The sequence below is a fragment of the Phyllostomus hastatus genome, unplaced genomic scaffold, assembly GCF_019186645.2.
Source record: "Phyllostomus hastatus isolate PE091 unplaced genomic scaffold, TTU_PhHast_1.1 phas_contig_40, whole genome shotgun sequence".
Taxonomy (NCBI): domain Eukaryota; kingdom Metazoa; phylum Chordata; class Mammalia; order Chiroptera; family Phyllostomidae; genus Phyllostomus; species Phyllostomus hastatus.
The window spans coordinates 84,085,693-84,107,949 of NW_025333872.1; the positions used below are offsets into that span (position 1 = coordinate 84,085,693).

The 22,257-nt window shown below is 43.5% G+C and overlaps 1 protein-coding gene across 3 annotated transcripts in view; it reads left to right on the forward strand.

Moving 5' to 3' along the window:
* The window catches only part of UTRN (utrophin), a 453,043-nt gene that overhangs the window by 14,920 nt on the left and 415,866 nt on the right, over nt 1-22,257 (forward strand). The gene's annotated exons all lie outside the window — the stretch shown is intronic.

Below are 22,257 nucleotides of genomic sequence, written 5' to 3' on the forward strand. Positions count from 1 at the left end.
GAGGACTGTGAGTCAGTGTGGCTGACCTGGGGTGTGTGAAGTGAAGGTGAAGGTGAAGCTGGCAAGGTAAGCATAGACTACTTAATAGGAGTGGAGTGAGCCACGGTGGGGAGTTTCGACTGTGTCCTGGGGGAAACTCCGAAAGGGTTTTTAAAAAAAATTCAAATGCTAAATTTAATATTATTAAAAAATAACGAAGTAGTCAATGTAAATAAATTTACAGGAAATGATATACCGGATAAGTGAGTGCCTGCATTTGAAATTTACCAGCTATTAGTATTTTGATGTATTTGCTTTAAGTCATGTTTTAAAGAGCTAGTTTTGTCCGCAAAGATAAATCTTAAAAACAATTTTGAGTGTAAACAAAAATCAAGCTGCAGAATTCATTGAATGGGACCATATATGAAGTCCAAATACCTACGGACATTACTGTGTCGTGTTTGTGCATTCATAAATGCACCCGAAAATGCAGCAGTGCTCAGCTGCCAGCACTGTCGGCTGCAGGGGGATGAAGGTCGGCGCTGCCCGTCTCGCCAGGCGAGTCTGTGGGGCGCGCCGCACCATCCCTGCAGTGACGCACAGGGTGCCCTTCTACTGTGCTCTAGTGGCACGCTGGAAATGTTTCATATTTTCCCAAACCTCAGCATTAAAAAAACTTCCGATTTCTAGGTACTTTCCACACTACTCCAACACGCCCCCACCCCCACCCACGCATGCGCACCGCACAACATCAACATGTCAACGACAATTCAGGTATCAGGTCACATATTTACTGTCTCTGCCCCCCTTGCCCTCCTACCCCGCAACACCCCAGGGCAACTGGACATGCCCTGGTTTTGGAAGCCTCGCTGCCTTCAAGAGGCTTTAAGCAGAAGGCTGATTTGATCAGATCTGCTCTGTAGGGGGAGAGATGACTTGGATTGGGGCAGTATGTGGGGCAAGGCTGAGTGACTGTCACAGTCGAAGGGGAAGTGACATTATTCCCCTGACTAAGGAGTGGTGGTCGGGGTGGAGGACAGGGGAGAGTCGGAAGGCATCAGGTGGCAGACACACGTGATGGGATATAGTCACAGGGAGCTGGCTTCAACGCCTGGCCAGAGAAACCTTTCTACTAAGGTTTTGGAGAAGGAAGTGGGAGATGTAAATACGTACATAATCTCCATCCATCCCAGGAGAGTGGGTGCCCTGGTCTGGGATCGCATCCTTGACAATGGGCAGCTGGAGTCCTGACTGTTTTCCGCAGTAATTCATGACACTCTAAAGTATATTCTTAACATGTCTCAAAATGTCATCCAGGACCGTGTAGTTTCTGTTTGTATTTGCTGAGTGTTTCGACTGTCCTTAGAGCGAGCATCTGGAGAAACTGGAATATAAAATGGTAGACTGTGGCTGTGGAAGAGAGGAACTGCGCAGCGGTTTTTATTTATTTTTAATTCTTTTTAATCTCCTAGAGTCCCAGGAAGCTGCCTGGCAGGTGATGTCCTAGTCGGCTGCCGGGTCGGTTTGGGGAGAGAGGGGGGTGGCTGTTGAGAAATGCATGTGATGCATACAGTGCTTTTTTACACGTGTCTCTGTACACCTCCTGGGGAGAAGTACCTGCAGTTTTCATCATATTTTCACAGGAGGTCTGTGATCCGCCCAAAAGTGGAGTCTTAGCGGGGTTGTGTCTGTCGCGTCATTTCCGATGGAAACGGCATTGGCCGTCTGGCGCTCCGGCATGGCTTCAGGGGCCCACGCTCTTGCCACGACCCAGGTTCTGAACCTCCTGTTGCCTCTGCTGTCTCGGAGCATTTGAACAAAAGACCTGATTGCTAGAATCGGTGTGGGTGGACCCAAGTGCGAAGGGTATAATTTCTGATAATGTTTGACCCAGTTTTGCATATAATGAATTTTTATTTGTTGATGAATCTTTCCCTTTTGTTGCTAAAAGTGGCAAATAATCAGACATAGATTACTAATTAACAGTCTGGTTCAATTTTTTTTTTCTAATTAGTGAAACTTGGGCTTCATCAAGCTCTGGTGGAGTGGGTATCACATGTTTTATTTTTCCTAACATCAAAGGTAATTTACTTTTCAAAAATTGTTGATGCGTTGTCACTTGGAAATAGGCCAGCCGGTCTCTCCCTCACTCATGGAGGTAAGAGTAGTGGCTTTTACCTGAGGACCCGGCTGTCCGATGGCCCCCTGTGCCTCTGCTGACCCACCTCCTGTCTCTTCCTCCCAGAGAGATCAGTAGAGTTCGTCCCCCTTGTTCCTCTTTTCACATCTGAATCAGGCTCCCCAGTTCCCCAACCCCCACTCCCTGCACCATGTCATCAAATTGTATCACCACTAACCCTCATTGTTGAGATGCTGTTCTGCCCTCCACCCCCAAAAGCACTCTCATTTTTCAGTGATTTTAGCTCCTGGTTTACTGTCTCTCTTTCTAAAAGTTACTTTTGTTGTAGTGATTTCAGTGTAAGCAGAAATCATCCTTCCAGCACTCCACTCTCTCAGTTTTTGAACTTCTCTTCACCAACCACATTATCATTTATGGCTGCAGCCCCTCCATAATCTAAATTTTAAGTGTCACAGCTGTTTTTAATCCTGACCCAAGGACATGCTTATTGATTTTAGAGAAAGGGGAAGAGAGGGAGAGAGAGAGGGGGAAATTGATGTGAGGGAGAAACATCAATGTGAGAGATAAACATCAATGTGAGAGAGAAACGTTGATTGTTTGCCTCTTGCATGGGCCTGGACTGGGAACCGAACCTGCAACCTAATCATGTCCCCTGACCAGGAATGGAATCTGCAGCCTTTCAATTTACAGGACAGTGATTCAACCAACTGAACCACCTTGGCCAGGGCAAATGTCGCACTTTCTGCCCATCTTGTCCTACATGTCTAGCCCACTCCCTCTTATATCCTACCTTTAACAGTCTCTGACCCCAGCGGGGTCTATGGTCTATCGATCCTATGACCATTGTGCTGTATCTCTCCATGTTCTCGCTTTGCTCTTTACTGAGACTTATAGCCCATTGCAAACCACTCCTTTGCTCCTGCCTTCAATTCCCTTCCCTTCCTTGCTTCTCAGAGCTGTGCCAAGCCCACCCTTGGTTAACTCTAACTGTCCACCTACTCTGTGCTGGCCTCAGTACAGAGGAACGCGGCTGGAGGAAAACCCACAGCCCTTGCTCCCAGTGTAATTCGTGATCACAGGTGCGGCCTTAATGCTGCTTGGCAGTCACTCTCCCATTATCTTCGATGAATATTGTATGCTGTCCCCTTTCTCCTGAAACATTTGTACCTTCCCCCTATCCTGACTTTCAGCTGATGACTTTGCCTACTCTTGTCCTTAGGAAACTGAGGGGGAATCCACAAGGTTCGACACCACATCTATCTCCCTCTGACCAGCCCTGCCAAGGCCACCCCGCTGTGTACTGTATCCCGTCCTCCCTTGCTTGCTCAAGGACCTCTCCTCTGTCTCCTGTATGCCTACAGTTTCCCTCTTCTGTGGATGCTTTTCATCAGTATACTGTTGTTATCTGTCTTCTAAAACACATCGCTCCTGATCCTACCCCTCTCTCTAGTTATCACTCTATTTCTGCATTCCACTTTATCAAAGAGTTCCTTCGAAGGGTTTTACTTACCTGGAGTTGGAATTCCTTTCCTCTCATTCTCTCTCGAAACCATTTTAAACAAGCATAGCTCCTATCATTCAGTTGAAACAACTCTTAGCAAAATTACTAGAGATTTTCTTGTTGTAAGTCCACTGGTCAGTTCTCAGGATCTTCATTTAACTTTATTTCTCAGTAGCATAAACACAGTTGATTATTCTCTTCTCTATGATACACTTGCTTTTCTTGGTACCTAGGATACACCATACTTTCTGATTTCCCTTTCATTCTCCCTTGCGGATTCTTCTTCCTGATGCCATCGGAGAGCCCAGGGCCCAGTCCTCCTTATCACCACACAGTCCCTCTGGCATCTGCCCGGCTCCTGGTTTTAAATGCCTCTGAACACTGGACTCAGATTTCTATCTCTGGCCTAGCCCTCTCCCCTGGGCCGCATACCTGCATTTCCAGCAGCCCACTTGACATCTCCACTTGTGTGTTCAGTCCGAACTCCCGACCTGCCTGCCCTCACCCTGCACCTGGACCCACAGTCTTGCCCACCTCTCTCAGAGTCAGTCCGATTCTTCCAGTTGCTCAGGTCAGAAATTTGGGAGTCATCCTCGTAAGTCCCTTTTTCTCCTTTAACCACATCTGATCCATCAGCGAAAAGCGCTGGCTCTATTTTTGGATGATTATACAGAATCTGGTCATATTTTTCCATCTCTACTGCCACTGCCCAGGTCTAGGTCACCACCATTCTCCTCTGAATTTCTCTCATCACCTCCTCGGGGATCTGCCTGCTTCCACCCTCGTCCCACTGCAGCAGGTCTCAACTAGCAGCAGAGTGAGCTTTTAAAATGCCAAAGGACGTCATGTCACTGTAGGCTAACAATTTTGCAGTGACTTCCCATTTTATTTACAGTAAAGAATGAAGACCTTACGCTGACCTATACAGGGCTCTGAGTGATCCTGCTTGACCTTATATGGCTTATGCACACAGCGGTAGGGGCTCTTCCCGTTCAGAACCTTTGCCCGGTGGCCCCTGACTGTACACTCTGCCCTCAGGTAACCATCTGGCTGACTCCCTCCCCTGTGCGGCCTACTTGACCGCCCGATGAAAACGGCACAGCCTGCCTTCTTCAGCATTGCCACCCACTTTCCCTGGCTTTACTTTGTCCACAGCATTTGTCACCGTCTGGCACTCTCTTCCACTGCCTTGTTTGCTGTGCTGCTGTCTGTCTGTGCACCAGAGTGTAAACTCCATGAGGGCAGGTCCTTCGTTTGGGTTGGATGGCTAGTATCTAGAACACTACCTGGCACGTAGTAAATGCTCAATAGATACATGCTGAGTGAATAAACAAATTGTGCTTTTTTCTTGCCTTCAACAAGTATGTAATCACTAAGAGAGATGACAGTTTGATCTTTATTATATGGTCTTGCACTGATTGATTATCTCTTAGTTAGTCTGCAACTGTGTTTCCCGAAAGCCTGCTGGCAGTACTTGGTGTTTTCAACAGTCAAACGTGAGAGAGAAGACGAAGGCCAGTGTAGTGCAGATCTGCGTCAGAGGAAGGTAGTTAACCGCCTTTTCTTCGCCGAGATTGTCCTTTGCTTAGAGAACATGTTAACTTTCTATTTGGAACAAAAATAATTCATTGACTGAAGTGACGGTGATAGTTTTTTCCACGAGATGAATTCTGGCAGTAGGAAAAGCACCCCCAAAAGGGCCCCCGGGGAAAGGGCTCTTAAAAGTAAGGATGCTTTCACTGCCTGGCTTGTTTCGCTTAGCATAATGTTTTCCAGCTCCATCCAAGTTGCTGCAAAGGGTAGGAGCTCCTTCTTTCTTTCTGCTGCATAGAATTCCATTGTGTAAATGTACCATAGATTTTTGATCCATTCATTTACTGATGGGCATCTAGGTTGCTTCCAGCATCTAGCTATTGTAAATTGTGCTGCTATGAACATCGGGGTGCAAAGGTTCTTTTGGATTGGTCTTTTAGTATTCTTAGGATAAAGTCCCAGCAGTGGAATTGCTGGGTCAAAAGGCAGATCCATTTTTAGTTTTCTGAGGAAGTTCCATACTGCTTTCCATAGTGGTTGTACCATATGATCTCACCTTTAACAGGAACCTAAACAACAAAACAAAGAAACAAGAAAATATAACCAAAGACACTGAAATAGAGGACAGGCTGACAGTGACCACAGGGGAGAGAAGAGGGAATTTCAGGGGACAATGGGAAGGGTTTATGGGAACAAATTTAAAGGACACATGGACAAAACTAGGGGGAGGGTGGTAATGGGAGGGAAGTGGGGAGGGTTGGGTGGGGGGGGCTGGATTGGGAGTAAAAGGGAGAAAACTGTACTTGAACAATGATTAAAATAAAATAAAAAAAAAGAAAGTAAGGATGCTAATACTTTGTTTTGTTCTGTGATTTGGAGCCTGCCTGCCTTCCCTCCTTCCCTCCTCCTTCCCTTCCTTCCTTCTTGCCTTCCTTTTGCGTTGGAAGTCTTTCCGAAAATGAGTCTTAGATGGGGGTGCATTTTAGGAATGTGACAGTGCATTCATTGCTGCTTTCTTTAGTGCAGAGCTGACAGGCTTTCTATGAAGCAAGGTTTGGGGGATGGGTTAGGGTTAGGCCCCTGAAGGGTCCTTCATGTTTTTTGGAACATAATTTAATATCACCACCTTAGCTGATAAATTCTAGAAAACCTGGGTGCCCTACTAAAAAGAAAACACTTACCCCTTGGTCTCAGAGAAGAATTAGGTTCCAGTTTCAGCTCTGCAAACAACCAGCTTTGTGACCTTGGATAAATCAATCAGCCTCTTTGCACAATTAATTGATTTGTGTGGACGGGGTGACCTCACACTGATATCTTTATAAGCTCTAAAGAGCCAAATTGTTAATGCTTAATTGTCACAGCTGTGCTAGTGAAGGGTTGTGTTCTATTACCTCCTTCCTTATTGCTGTAATTTCAGTTTTGTCTGCAGTGATCTTGTGATCTCCCTAAATATCCCCCACACTTGGATTCTTAAAGCAGTCTTGTTGCTGGGATTATAGAGGGGATTGCAGGGTGGAATTTGGGATAAGCCTTTTATCTCTAGGTGGGACAGATATCAAGTACAGCATAATATTATTTTACACAATATTTGAAAAGCAGAATAAGAAACTCCTAAGGATTTAAATTGCTTTTCTAGTTCTTAATTTTTTTAAAAAATTTTGATTGTTGTTGAATTACAGTTGTCTGCATTTCCCCCCCCATTGCTCAATTGCTCTCCCCTGCCCTGCCTACCCTCCTCCTACAGTCAGTCCCTGCCTGCACCCTTGTCCCTGGCTGGTGTGGCTCAGTGGGTGGAGTGCTGGCCTGAGAACCGAAAGGATTTAAAATTTTTATCAGCACTCTCTAGTGGTACTGTAGGGAGTGGTTGAATGCCATATCAGATGATGTGGTTTTGAACTTAAGTGTGGCCACCTATTGGCTGTGTGAATTTGGGCAAATTGCTAAGCTGCTCTGTGCCTCAGTTTCCTTATCAATAAAGTGGGGGTAGTGCTAGAACCTACTTTCTTGTGTTGTTGTAAAAGTATAAAAAATTAATATATGAAATAGAATTAAAAAAAATAATAAAAAAATTAATATATGTAAAAGTACTTAGGTACATAACAGTACTCAATAAATGTTAGCTATTACTACTGCACAAATACCTATTATAATGTGAATGTATTCTTTCCAGTCTTTGAAAATGAGCATGTAAAAAGGTTTAATCATATCACACAAGCAAACTTTGTATTTTTATTTCTTCAGTATATGTAGAATTTTGCTTTTTTTTTGCTCTTTTCTATTTAATAAGAAGACATTCTAAGTTATGCTGAACATTTTCAGGTCATTTTATAGACCTTTAGATGGTTTGATTAATTCTTACATGGAACTCTTAACTCTTTTACTTATTTTTTCTTGTATGTTTAACTATTTGATACATTTTTCTCGTAGGATTTTTTTTTAAAAAAACCTCTCTATTCATAATAAATCCCTCCTCTTTTTGTTAAGGCTTGGTACTATTGATTTTTGTCTGGAATCACTGTAGTTGACTTATATTGTATGCTTTAGCAGAACCCCAAAAATCTTTTTTACAGTCAGTTTATTTAGATCATTTGCGAAATATATTTGAGGGAGGCTAGACCAGTGTATGAAAGAAGACTCAAAATTCCGTGGCTCCAATAGGACCGAAGTTGGTTTATTTCTCTCGGGTGTTACAGTACAGAGTTGGTGGTGGCATCAGTGGCTTTGCTCCACAAGGTCTCTCAGGGGTCCCGGCTCCTTCTGTCTTGTTCTGCCGGTCTGCAGTGTTGTCTCATCTTGGCAAAGGCTGGCCCCGCACCACGATGTCCAAGTTCCAGTCCAAGGAAAAAGGAAAGAGAGGGAAAGAGGGGGAAAATAAGCAATTTCACTCTGAGAGGAGGTGACCCAGTGGCTTCGTTCAGGATGCTCTTTGCCATCCCATTGGCTATCGCATAGGCACATGCCTCATCCCGCTGCAAGGGAGGTTGAGAAATGTGGTTTATGGTAAGGCATCTGTGTGCTGAAAGTGAGAGGGAACGGGGAAAGGGCTGGATTTCTGATAATGAAGAGAAGAAGGTGAGAATGGATAATGCCAAATAAACTTTTATAACAACTCAGTGGGCCAGGTTTACATGTAGGATTCTCCAGCCCCTCAGAGTTCTGTGCCTGAACATGGCTCCATTCTGCACTGAGAAGGGCATTGCACACGAGTCGGTGGTCACGCTGGCCCACCGTCCATGGTCTTCCTCCCTGTCGCACATGCAAACAGTGCTGTGGTCCATTCTTGGGAAGTGAGCTCATTTAGGCAGGATTCCAGATAGACTGGGGCCCTAGAGTATGCTTTGGAAGAGGCTGTACGGGCTCTGGGTGCATCTGTGCCCTTGGCCCTGAGCTGTCTGTCCCATGAGGAGAGGGGCCGCTGGGAGAGGGTCAGAGGAGGGCCCTCGAAAAGGCAGTGGCGAAGGCGGGGCTCTTCTTGTCCAGGCCTGAGTGTGGTACTATAAGGAGAAACATTAACTTGATTTAGTTCTTAAAGTTTTCCACTTTTCCCATGCTACTGCTTCATTACTACTCATATTTATTATTACATACATGTATACGTTTGATCCACCAAGAGTAGAATATCTTTGGAATGAATGGAGAGTCGTTGTAATGGACGGTGAGGGTTGGGAAGGGTGCAGTGACGGAGCCTGGAGAATATTCCCTTAAAGAGGATAATGTTGAAAATAGTTTAATGTTTTCAACGGCCTGGAAAGAAAAACCTTTGAGTGGCCCTTGTGATTCAATGGCAGTTTGCCCAGACTCCAGGGAGCCAGTGTTGAGACCGAAAACTAGACTCACTTTGAAAATCTAGGAAAAAAGTGACTACACAGCTACAAGAATGCGCTTGAAGGCCTGGGTCCTCTGAGAGCCAGTGAAGCACTGGCGCGGCCTTGGCTTCAACGTCCCCTCTCTACTCCACCCTTCGGCTCTTTCCTCCCCATGTTTGCTCAGACCTCCTGACAACGGGCTGATGGGAAACGTGGCTGAAATCTGACTTGCAAGGCTGCCTTTGGTTTGATCCAGCAGGTCCCCACCTCCTTCAGGTTAGGAATGGGTTATGATGCACTGTCAGTCCCGTATCCAGAACACTGATGAGTTTCAGAGTTAATGATTTTTTGTTTGTTTCAGAGAGCTGATGGTACATATCTCATAAGGGCGTGATGTCTGTAGGGAAGTGTGGGACAGTGTCTGTAATTAAAGATGGTACTATTTCGGTAGTAAAATGTATGAATATTCACACTAAGTGGGACACAAACCAGGTTATAAATAGCCTCAAGTCAGTTCAGGTCATGTTTTGCTGCCGAAAGAGTTATAAAAAAAAAGTGGGTCTTTCAGAGCTTTTCGGGTGCTGGTTTCGTGGGTAAGGGAGTGTGCACCTTGTGTGTTTTCTCCGTGTTCCGTGTCTGCCTACACGCTCATGTATTGGCTTTTGTAGTGACCACAACAGACCCAGGAGGAGGGTATTTTATTATCCTTTTCTCTCCCTCTCTCTTGTTTCTAATTTGCTGCTTGGAACTTAGGAGTATAAGTCACTTGGGAATATAAGTTTCTTTGTGAATTCCTCTTTCACATTGAATGGTAGCAGAAAGACAGTCCAGCAGCACAAGTGCCGTTGGAGGTGATCATCGTTTATGACATTGTTTCTTGAGAAAATGCCTCTGAAGCTCCCCCAGCAGGGTCAGGAAGTGGGGTCGGGACCTGCTCTGCTCTGCAGCTTATCCTCCTTCCTGCAGCTGTGTGGCTCCCCCAGGCCTGGCAGGGCAGGCGCGCAGGGCGCGGGGCCAGGGCCCTGGGCGTGTGGGCAGGATGAGGGTGAGAGGGAGGGCAGAGAGGGGAAGTTCTGGGTGTTTGGGGTGATAGCAGGAGAGGTCAGGGATGGGGGAATTGGCTGAGGTCTGACAGTAGTTGGGCAGGGCCCAGTTCTAGAATCTTGTTCCAGTTCTCATAGCCACGGCCATGGGCGCTCCAGAAAAAGGAGCTACTGTATCGTAGAGGTGATGAGGTTTTGTATTAGTCAGGACTGATGTATATGTTTGTCAGGACTGCAGGTGGGAGATATTTTGCCTTTATGAGTATTAGGTCAAAACAGCCCTTTTTGGGTAGACAGTTGGACGAAGGTGGCCCCTCTGGAGACAGAGAATCTGATGGATTCTCTAATCTAAGGGAATCTGATGGATTCACTTAGTAGGCTGTGTGCCTCTGGGCAAAGAGTCACTGTGCCGGCTGCATTTCAGTCCCCTTGCCACCATGTCCTGGTGCTTCATGCAGTCGGCAGACTTCCTACTGGAATGGGGAGGTTTGGGATTAGTAGAGATCTGTAGGAAAAGCGCTTCTTCCATGTTAGAATGCTGGGAACCGCTTCATGATGACCCCGTGAAGTAGTTGTGATGGCCATTGGACCGATGGGACTGTGGCGGTGTGGTGAGCTGCTCCAGCTCATCGCAAGAGTCAGTGGCCTGTGGCTCCCTTCCTCTCCTGGTCCCCACCTCTGAAGTGGACCACCTCTGACATGGAAGAGAGGGATGAGCGACTTCGGGGTCTATTTCCCCCAAGTGTTTCATCCTCCATGATTACACTTCTCTTTTTATTATATTCAAAGATACACAGAGTGGTATAGATTGATATTCAGACCCAAGTGACCGCAGGCAGCTCGTACTGACCCCATGACCGTCATTCATGTCATCTGTGCTACAGGGACTTGTTGGATACATTTGATTGGGAAGTGCAGTTACATTAGAAGAAAACATCTGACATGAGAAGGTCTGGGCAAATCTTAGTACACCAGTCCCTTCATTAGCAGTGTCTTCATTTATGTGACCCTCATTTAAAATTAAACATAATTTGTTAAACTTTTACTTCATGTAATATAGGGGTCCAGGAGCCTTAGCCAAAGTCAGTGTTTTTTATGGAAGTATCTGGATATACATTAACTTTTTATAATTGTAACAGTTAGTTACACCATGAAAGTTAGCAATGTGTGAACTAATTGATGGCTCACTAAATCCAGAGCACAGGAGGAAAATTAATTTGAGATAGAGAAAGTATTTCCTAGAAAGGTAGAAGGAGGCAGACAGCTAAGCTGATGTGCTGGGACTTTTAAAGTGCGTTATTTCATTTATTCCCTACAATACTCCTATGGGGAAAAAAATGCAATTGTTTCTGTTTCAGATGAGGATATACCTGAATTATTAGTCAGGTCTTGCAGGAAGGTTTTGTTTTATAATATTTACAAGACTTACACACTGTCTTATTATGGATTCCTACAGAAAGTGACATAACAGGTAGAATTTTAAAAACACCACAAAAATGCAGAGAGGGGAAGAAATGAATTGATGAGTAAGATAAGGCCATGAGGAGACAGCACACAGAAATCCTGCTTGCTGTATGTTAGGTGCTCTGTCCTCCTGTTAAACTTCAGATGCAAATTTGTCTTAGAGTATTACATTAGGTAATGCATAGACGAAAGGGATTAGTTATTAGGGTGACATTAACAATCAAATTTCTCAAAGACATTTACTGATGTAGTCACAGTTTTCTTTTTTTTTTCCTTGGCCCTGAGGTTCCAAAGGACCTTTTCCCTGGAACTTGATAATGACTCAGTGAATAATACCGAGCAGGATACCTCTTCAGCTCCTCGTGACATCTAGACTGGTGGAACTCTCAGTTGTGGCATCCTTTACTGTCAGCCAGGCACAAATTTGTAAAGTTAGTTTTTACAGTGCAGACAGGAGGAAGTTCTCTGGTGATTTGCCTTAAGCCAACAACCAGTTTAGCCCGGCCGGGTAGCTCTGTTGGTTAGAGCATCATCCCGACACACCAAGGTTATAGGTTTGATCCCCGTCCAGGGCACATATAAAAAATGGCCTATGAATGCATAAATACGTGGAACAGCAAAGTGATGTTTCTCTCTCTTTCTTTCTAAAATCAGTAAATAAAAGTAAAAAAAAAAACTTAAAAAAAACCCCCAACCAACCAGTTTAAATGATTCTGGTATCTCCGCAAGTTATCAAATGTTTGTAATACGAGGATAGTACCTATCCGTATTTTTCTTCCACAAGGTAATTCTTTAAAAAGTGATCCTCAGACTTTGCTGTCAGAACACCCTTTGATATTTGATCATTTGTCATAGTACTTTTTCTGTAGTTGTGCATAGCTGTCTACTCTCACAGCTAGTAATTCCCAACATAAGCATTCTTTCTGGGTTTGTTCTGTCCTCCTCTCCTTTCCTGGAAATGGTTTCCAGATGGGGTTTTCTTTCTCTCTTTGTTTCTTGCTTTCTTTCTTTCATCCTTTCTTTCTATTTTTTTTTGACAAACCTCAAGTCTTTATGTTTTTCCTTTTTTTGATCTGTTTTTTCTTTTCTGAGTTTCATTTTTGGCTTAAGTACTCTGCTTTCAGGTTTGTTTTTTTTAATACTCTGTAACATATACTGAAAGTACTTGCCAGTGTTAGGAAGCTGCAAATAATTCTGGTAATTATCATGGAAATAATTCTTTAAAAAAGTTTTATTTTATTTTGATGTTGGAGAGAGAGGAAAGGAGGAAGAAAGAGAGGTAGAGAAACATTGATGTGAGAGAGAAACATGGAGAAGTTGCCCTGTGTATGCACCTTGACCTGGGACCGAACCAGCAATCCAGGCATGTGTCCCAACTGGGAATGGAACCAACAACCATTTGGTTTGCCCGATGATGCCCACACTGGCCAAGGGAATGCTGCAAATAATTCTGGCAATGAGGTGATGCCCTGGAGTTCTCTGTCACACCTAGTTTTTTTAAGAGAAAATCTTCTTTCAGTATACTCCTTCTTTCATTAGGGACCGCTCTGCGTGATTTCAAAGACTGCAGTCCCGCAAGAGCAGGCTCTCAAAGGGGCCAGTAAGTCTCCCTGGAAAACCCGGTAACACAGGTGGCAGACATGACCTGATTCTAACACTGAGGGTTCCCGTGGGAATCAGGCCTGAAATGTACATTTTGTCCTTTGAAGCCTGCTCCGCTTTGTTTTGTATGGCCCTGGTGACATAAACTGGTTATTTAAGTTCAAGGCTAAGGAGTAAACTCCTTATTTCATGAAACACATCTTAAAGACCCTTTGGCATCAGCATGACTAACAGACCCTGGCCTATGACAAACCTCTGTGTTCCTTCAATTGTTATCTATAGATAATACCTGTTTTTGTGTGACTATAGCCCTTTGACATTGATTGATGACTTATGCATGTATGCTGTACACACCTACACATACAATCCCAATAAAAGCCATTTTGGAGAGAAGGGCTTGAGGCATTCACCACTAGAGGGAATCGCCACCCCCTTTCCTGCAGGAACAACAGGATTGTGGCCCGGGTGACTTATTTCTCATCCATGGCGGATGGGAGAATTCTGCCTGACAGAGTTCCTCCCACATTCTTTCTTACTCCTTTAGGTTTACTTAGTAGAAGGTACTTAGCAAGAGCTAAGATGTTGTACATGTGCTAAGTTTATTCTTTTTGTACTGTCCACTGAAAAATAGAAAAAAGACAAAGTTTAAATTATTTTGCATTAAAACAAATGCTTATCAAATATTTTACTTGGTTTTTAAAAATTTCTCATGTAGTTTTCTAAATTAAGCCACATGCATTTCACCCTTTTATTGCCGCGGACCAAGGCAGTGCGATCTGTCAGCCCGAGGGCCTGGCATTTTCCCTGGGAGTGCTGAGGTTGGTGTGTCAGACTTCCTGTGCTCAACTTGTGTGGTACCTTTGCCAGAGACCTTGATACTTAAGGATTTGTTGATAGAATGCTTTAAATTATTTGTTTTATGAAGCATTTTATGAGACTTGGGGCTAGGGATGTAGATGATCATTCCTGTGAATAGCTTCATATGTTGTCATTAGAATAATAATGTTATTTCTTTCTGAATTTGTTTACCTTTAAAGAAGGGTTTTGTTTATTTGTTTTTCTTTGTTACTTCACAATTGTTCTGCATCTGGGGGATAAAACAATTAAATTTATCTTTTATAATGGTATCACCTGTGAGTATGGAGTTTCCATTTGGGTGATAAAAAATTTCTGGAGCTAGATAGTGGTGATGGTTGCACAACTTCATGAATGTACTTAATGCCTCTGAATTGTACACTTTAAAATAGTTAAAATGATAAATTTTAAGTTATGTAGTTTTTATTGTAAAAAGAAAGAGTAACTTGGTTCACTAATCCTTCTGCTTCCTGCCTCCTCCTCCTCATTTCTGTAAATAAGGGAACCTGGTAGGTTCTCCTGTGGAATCTTCTGTATCATAAGATTCATTTGAGATGTTTGTCTTCAATTTTTGGTCCCAAGTTACTTAAGGTAAAATTTTTAAAAAATATTTTATTTATTTATTTCTAGACAGAGGGGAAGGGAGGCAGAAAGAGAAGGAGAGAAATATCAATGTGTGGTTGCCTCTCGCACACCCACAACTGGGGATCTGGCCCACAACCCAGGCATGTGCCCTGACTGGGAATCGAACCAGTGACCCTTTGGTTTGCAATCCACTGGGCCACACTAGCCAGGGCTACTTAAGGTAAATTTTTAAAAATGTAAATTCTTGGGCCTCAGTAGAAGAAAAATAATGATTCTGTTCTATTTTAATGGATCTGTAGTGTTGCTGTGAAGATGGAATGAGCTAAGAGTGGCTAATACCATTCAAGACTCTCACTCTCACTTTTGTTATGGTTGGTATTACTGTTACTTCCTGACTTCACGCCTGTGCTCCCTTCCTCTCTTTGCATCATTCGTTCTTGACTTTCTGCAGGCTTTTGAGGGAGACAGAGGGTTTATCTCTTGGCCCAGGTTACCAGGTTTGGCAGAATAGACTTCGACCCATGTTTCTATCCATGGAATCGGTTGGCAAATAAATACTCAGATATACACAAGTGAACCCGGCTGGGTCCCACAGTGGGAGAGTGAGAAAGTCTGTAGACCAAGGTGAGGGGCATTCTGGAGCAAAGGACAGTTTCTCAGGTAGGATTACAGAGTTCAGAAGATGAAAACAAATTAGTATAAAGACATTAATTAAAAAATAAGTGCCACTTATTCTATTTTTCACCCCTTTTTTTCAGCCATGGTGAAAAATGTTAAAATTCAGGTTGACGATGGACTCTCAGAAGCCTCCTTTCATACTGCGAACACGCACCCGAGACAGCTTTTGAAAATCCACTAAGTACTTTCCAACAACTGAGATTCCACTTGTACTTTGTCGGCCAGATTCCCTTATTGCCTTTTCCTGCTAATGGGGATGGAGTTGGGGGAGCTGCTGGTTGAAAGCACTCAGATAAGCTTGCTGTGCGTCACCGGCTGTGCGGCCCAGATGGTTGGAATCAGCAGGTCATTTGAAATCATCTCTATCTCATCACATTAAACACGGTCGTGTGTGTTCAGTGTTTCCCTAACTTTCACCTGAAACACCACGTGAGATAATTTGGTATATAAGAAGCATTGCTGTACCAAGGAGAGTAGCTTACTGGTTTTTGCATGTGTCCTGTATCAGTCAGTATTGAGCTGTTTTACTTGTTTACACACACATAAGACACCCCCCCATGTATGTGTATATACATACAGACATACACACTCATGAATTAATTCAATTCTCACCACAGTCGAATGGAAGGTCACTTCTGTTATCATCCCTGTTTTACAACCAGGAAACCAGAGCAGAGTGGTGAAGTAACTGACCCCAATGGAGCCCAGGCAGTGAGTGGCAGAGTTAGACCCAGGTAGCTGGGCTATACTCTTAATTACTACCCTGTAGAATTTAGTGCTCACTGGAGACGCCAAGCAAATAGTAATTATAGTAAACAAGTCCAGAAGTTATCTGATTATGAGACAACCTAAGAAACTCTAGAGTTATGAAAATGGAACCTGGTTTCTGTTGCTCAGCATGTGTGGGCCTCTGTTTGGGATTTGGCTGTTTCTCCTTGTTATAAAAAGGCTTTAGTTACCTGGCTGTTTGTGTAACAGATGCTCTTTGTGACTCCCTGAGATGTATGCTGTATAGTGGCCACCCATCCAGTGCATCCGCGGGATTTACCATCTCGTATCTGGAAATGTGTATTTGCTAGTCCCCCAAAGTCTGTGAGTGGCCTTTCAGCAGCTGTCCTCTGGGTGACTTTGTGGGCCAGGAATTTATTTCTGCCACCTGACACAGGGCTGTGACTCATCACCTGGGGTTCCTATCTTTCCCTAGTAGATGCCAGAAATCAAACACAATGACTCAGAAGCACTTTCCACACAGGGGCCCTTTGGATGAGATTGATATCTTGGTGGGCAGAGTGTTGGAGACAAAGTAAAGGGATTTCACGGACCCCTTGAATAATGCTTGACGTGTAGGGACTGGGCATGTGCATAGAGGATTCACGAATAAAATGCTTTAGGTTTAGGACATAGGAAAATGTTCAGGGAGCATTTGCTTTTGACTTTTTAGAAGGTGAATCCTGTCTAAATGTAGAGAGTGGCACCATTTTGGCTGCCCTAGGATCTTAAGGTCTAATGCCCACATCGACGTAATAAAGACATTTGTAAGTATGCAGGAAGCTTGGTAATTCTTAAATCTGGTGATTGGATCAATTATACTTCCTTCAGTAGGGCATTAAACTGTCATGACCGCTATGTAAATTGTGGATTATAAATATGATTTGTAAATATTTTAACATCCTTCATCTTTATTCCTTTATCTACACTACTTGATTATAATAATTGATGAAATTATTATCATTTGAATGAAAGTGGAATAATCTTCCTGCTCAATTTACAAATGTGATGTGATAGAAGGGGCAAGGAGATACATTTTTGTTTTGCCTTAAGTTCAAAGTCATTTGGTAGCAATTACCTTTATTCCTCACTTCAGCTCTTGCAGATACAGGAAGATGTCAAGAAAAATTGAGAATATATGATTACATTTCCTGTTTTTTCCCCTCTTCCTTGCTTAGTATTTTTTTTGTGATACTTTAAAGATATATCATGACTTGGGCAAAATATATTTTACGAGCTTCTGTGATTTCCAGTGGCTGGAATCCACTGCCTGTGTGTGAGCTACCAAACCACATAAAGTTTGCAATTTCATGAGTATGCTGGAAAACCTTACTTTTATCAGCTTGAGAAGTTTCCACCCTCTTTAGGTAGCCACAGTCAACTTGACTGGGTTTTGTGGGGAGTATTGGCATCCAGCTGTGAAGTTCTTTCAGATTCAAAAGAGGGTCTTGAAGAATTATTTCAGCATTTCAGCGTGTTACTATCAGAAACATATGTGTTCCCTTTCAGCCAAGATGGGAAAGGCTTTCTGTGTTTTTCAAACTTATAGGCACTCCTCTGTGGGTTGTGAGCATTTGGGTTATGGGGCCATCTATAGTGGCTATTTTTTCATTCATTATTAGCGTACTTACTACATCTGTAGTTTTTATCTTTAATAAATATGGATAAACTTTGGATTCCTGTGTTTATTGTAGTATACACTTTCAGAGATAAAATTTATTGGATATTTTAAAACAGATTTTATTTATTTATTTTTAGACAGAGGGGAAGGGAGGGAGAAAGAGAGGGAGAAAAACATCCATGTGTAGTTGTTTCTCATGTGCCCCTTACTGGGGACCTGGCCCGCAACCCAGGCAGGTGCCCTGACTGGGAATTGAACTGGCAGCTCTTTGGTTCTCAGGCTGGTGCTTAATCAACTGAGCCACACCAGCCAGGACTATTGGAATTTTAATAGAGCTTTAATGCAATTTAGTATTTTCAGTTAATAAAGTGAATATACATTGAGGTCCCCAAATAGCACTTATAATTGGGCTGCACTGAATTACTAAACATAAAGTAAAATTTCACATTTGAAAATAAAGAAATGTAATATGCTCTAAAATTTTGCTACATATGAAATCACTTTGTACCATATTATAAATATTGAATTCAAATTCCAAGTGGGACCCAATCATGCAGAGAATAATCAACTGAGAAATACATCTGATGTTATGAATCATACTGTACAAAGTCTGGTTTTGGCCATAAAATATTCAGCAAGATTGGCTTTTAGAATTCGAGGCTGTGAGAACCAGACCTTGCCTGCCCACTGCTGCCATGTAAATCGGTGCCCGCCTCATGGTAACGAGCCCATTTTGGCAGTCTTCCTGAAGATAAATTGAAGAGGGCAGGCCTTGTAGTTAAAAGCAGTAGAGCGTGTATGTGTTTATCACTGCCATAATGCCACTGTAATTATGGCAAAAGAACAAAAGGAGTAAACTGGTCTGTCCAGTGGGAAGTGGAGACAAGGGGGCTGTGAATGGGCAAGGCAACACATGGAAGATGGTGGCGGAGTGGTTACTGCTGAGTGCCCAGAGTAGGAGGAGATGGCCAGGAGCTTCTTGATGCACCTTTCAGAATTTCCCAGCCCTGTGAAGAGTCACCAGTACTGTCTGAGGTTGGATCAGCAGGAAGCGGGAGAAGCTTGGGGGCTAAAAACTGGGACTTTGCTGGAGGTCACCCTTAGGCTCCCTTCTCTTCCATTTGTACAGGAGAACAGAGATTTATACATTCTCTAATGAACGTGAACCCTAACTTGGGATCCCTGGCCCAGAGAGGATGGTGGAGCTCTGGTTTGACATCAGGAAGATTAAGGGACATCAGGGACATAAACCCCCTGGCACACACGCTCCAGAATTCCTGAAGCTACATCAGCTCCGAACCAGAGGATGCTTTTAGTGGGAGTACAGTGTAGTTACAGCATGGGAATTGCTTATGTACCTACTTTGAGCCCACCAGTTGCCAAGGGACAGCCAAATTCCCAGAACTGGACATCTGACAGCCTCACTTTGAAACGTGAGGGGCTGCCAGGAGCCAGGGGTTTGAGAATTGATGCTGTATCCAGACAAACAACAGGAAAAAGGGATGTAGGGGAAACAGGAAACTGACATGTAATATAATAAATATCCTCAGCGGAGTGGGACAGTCATTGCATCTTTGAAACAAGAGCAGGACGCTATTAAAAAACATCAGATTTGGAGAATAGGCAAGATCTTGGAAATTTAAAGTATAATATCAGAAACAGAAAACAATACAGAGCAGAAGAGTGCATGTAAGGAGTTAAATCCTAAAATACTGTAACAACATTTTGTAAATAAGGTCTGATTTACAGTCTGGGAATTGTAGTGTAAGTGTAGCACTTGGAAATGTGTAAATAAGTGTCAGAACAAATGGATAAGAGAGAGAAGTGGGTGGGCCCTGGAAGCAGGACTGGGCAGGGCTGCTGAATTTTGTTGTAGTCCTATTTGATTGAACAAACCATGTGCCTTTAGGACTTTGATACACATTGAGAAATAGATAATGGGAGATTTACTTTGGAAATGACTTCGTGGAAAAATTCATTGACAGTATAGAAAATGCTGCCCAGTATTACTGTTTTGGCAGTTACACGAACCTCTGGGAATAACAGTCTCCTGAATTTTCTCTGTAGCTGTCTTTTCTCGGCACCGATTTCTTACCACTGTCAGGAGTGGTTATCCCAGCATTTCCTCTGCCTTCTGCCAAGCCTGACTAGCTCCACGGCTTTAGAAATCGTCGGATGTGCATGTAAACAGTGTGCACCCAAACTAACCTGAACACGTTTCTTCTCACGTTACAGCCAGGTACTTTTTGTTACTGCTGTTGGAATATTCTCTGCTATGTATTGTATTGGAATGTTGAAGAATGTATTGGAATATTCTCTGCCAGACATTTCACATGTTGTGATCTTGAGTTTACTAGTAATGAGATACAAATTAAGGAACTGAGACCTCGGAATGAGGCCTTGCAGCTGAAACAGCCTCTTTCTAGCGTTTCCTGACTTACACGCCCTTTTTAGCGGTCAGTTGCCCGTTTCTGCTCATTACCACGCATGGCTGCTGTAACAACATGGAACGCTAGAGCTAGAACATGCTTGAAGGGACCATCTCCGTCTGCTTCCTTCGCCTGATAATGGAGGAAACTCAGTCCAAGAGGGAGGAAATGACTTTCCCAAGATTAAACAGTGGTCCCACACATAGTATTCTTTCTGCTGCCCTGGGCTTCCTATTCTTCAGGGAAACACACTCACTTTTGTTGGTAAGTTGTTGGGTGGATTTGTGCCTCGGAATAAATGCTTTCACAGATTTCCAGGAAATATTCTGCTGGGAGTTGGGGTGTGTGATTTCTTGAAAGATTTTAGTGTAGTACTTACTGTGTGAAGTCTAGGGGTTGTGCTAATATTTTGAAAGAGATGTGACAGCTACTCGTGAATTAAAACAGGCAGGCCTTGGGCTCGGAGTCCTCACTTTTAGGGCAAACAGGGAGAGGGCGAGAGAGGGGGCGAATGGGAAGGACAGAGGCGGGGTGCAAGGACCGTTTCTTCCCTGTTATTTTCATGTTGGTGGGGAAGAATGGGAATGATACTGAATGTAACTGGAGCTGCTGAACCGAACCAGCCAGACACTGACTTAATTTGTGCGAGAGAAAAGCTGTGGCATTTAGTTTTCCAGAGCATTCCTCATAATGCAAGTGGGACCTCTGGCCGCCATCGAGGCTCTGCAAAATTTGCTTTGTGTGCCTTCTCTGAACTTTTTTCGGCTGACCCGGCTCCTAATATTGTCCACTGGCCTGCTAACTCCATCCAGGCCCACCCCCTCCTTCTCCGGCAGGGCTCCATTTTTATTGCACTGCGGTGATGTTGATGCTTGGCTGATTAAAGCCACTCACGGTAAGGTGGTAAGGTGGTAAGGTGTTAATGATTACTCCGTTACTCCTCCCGGAGGGTGCATGCATATACTCACAGAGCTGATCTAGAGGAGGGTGGCAGGTTATAATACGTTCTGTGATCCTCCCTGCCTGGTTTCTCACTTTACAGACTGGAGGAGCTCTGTGGATCCAAGATGAGTCTTTCTAAAAAGTGGGAGGGGTTTTTATCATTATCAGGAATAGATCAAGGATGTATGATAGTTGAACTGCATAGTTACTGTTAAACTTGTAAGTGTCCCTTGAGAATTTCCTCTTTTGTAGCTGTTTTGTACTAAAACTAGTAGAACTGAGATTTTTATTTACTGTAAAAATGGCTTCTTTATAATTCTGTTTTGAATTGTCTTTCTTTTAGAATAGTTTTTATTCCTTTTTCCAGTGAGTAAAATTGTGTTCAGTCTATTGAAAACAGAATGTGTTTCTTGGCACATCAGTGTTTGTATTTCATAATGAAGAAGATCCGAGTTTCCATTACCCTCTGCCTCATTTTTTAAAACCCATGGACCCTTTTAGCACTGGTGAATCCAGGGAAATGTTTTAAATTGCATAAAATAAAATACATGGAATTACAAAGGAAAACCAACTATATAGAAATTCAGTTACAAAATACTTAAGAAGCTTGTGATAGAGTAATATTTGTTTTTTATTAGTGCATTCAGTGACAGGATCTAACTGTGGGTCCTGTAGCTGCCTGTACTGTTCTGGGTGATGATCAGCCAAACAACTTTTTATCTATACTGTGATATGAAAATGACTATGAATTTTGTGGGCAATGCTGGCAAAAGTACTACTAATAGTGTGCTTTGTGAGCTACCTTCGTGATAGGTGATGCAAATTTCTCTTAAAAGTTAGTGAAAGATACTCATTTTCTTCCTGTCCAAGTTCATGGGCCCATGCATTTTAATAACTCCTGGTGAAATTGTTGGTTTCAAATGAACATCTGTCCCTTGGAGCCTAGCAGTGATGACAGCATGCCATGAAGAGCGGTTTCCTGGAGACAGGAGTCTGAATAGAAATCACTCTGTTTGAGTGCCCCCCATTCCAGGCTCTGTACCGGGCATGGTCAGGAAACCTCGTGAACACCACAGACCTGCTGTCTGGCCTCTGGAACGTGTAGACTAATAGAAGAAGCAGTTATCAAAGTGTGGAATCTGCAGGTGGTTGTGTAATTGCCAAGGGGATGAGTGTGCCGCAGTGCAGTGATCGGGTACCCTGCTGGGACTTCACCTGGCCTCACCGCTGGTGGTGAGGGCGGGCCTTATGGGAGCCACACTGGAGTCCTCTCGAACAGGGGAGGGGGCAGTGGCGGAGAGCCCAGCCCGA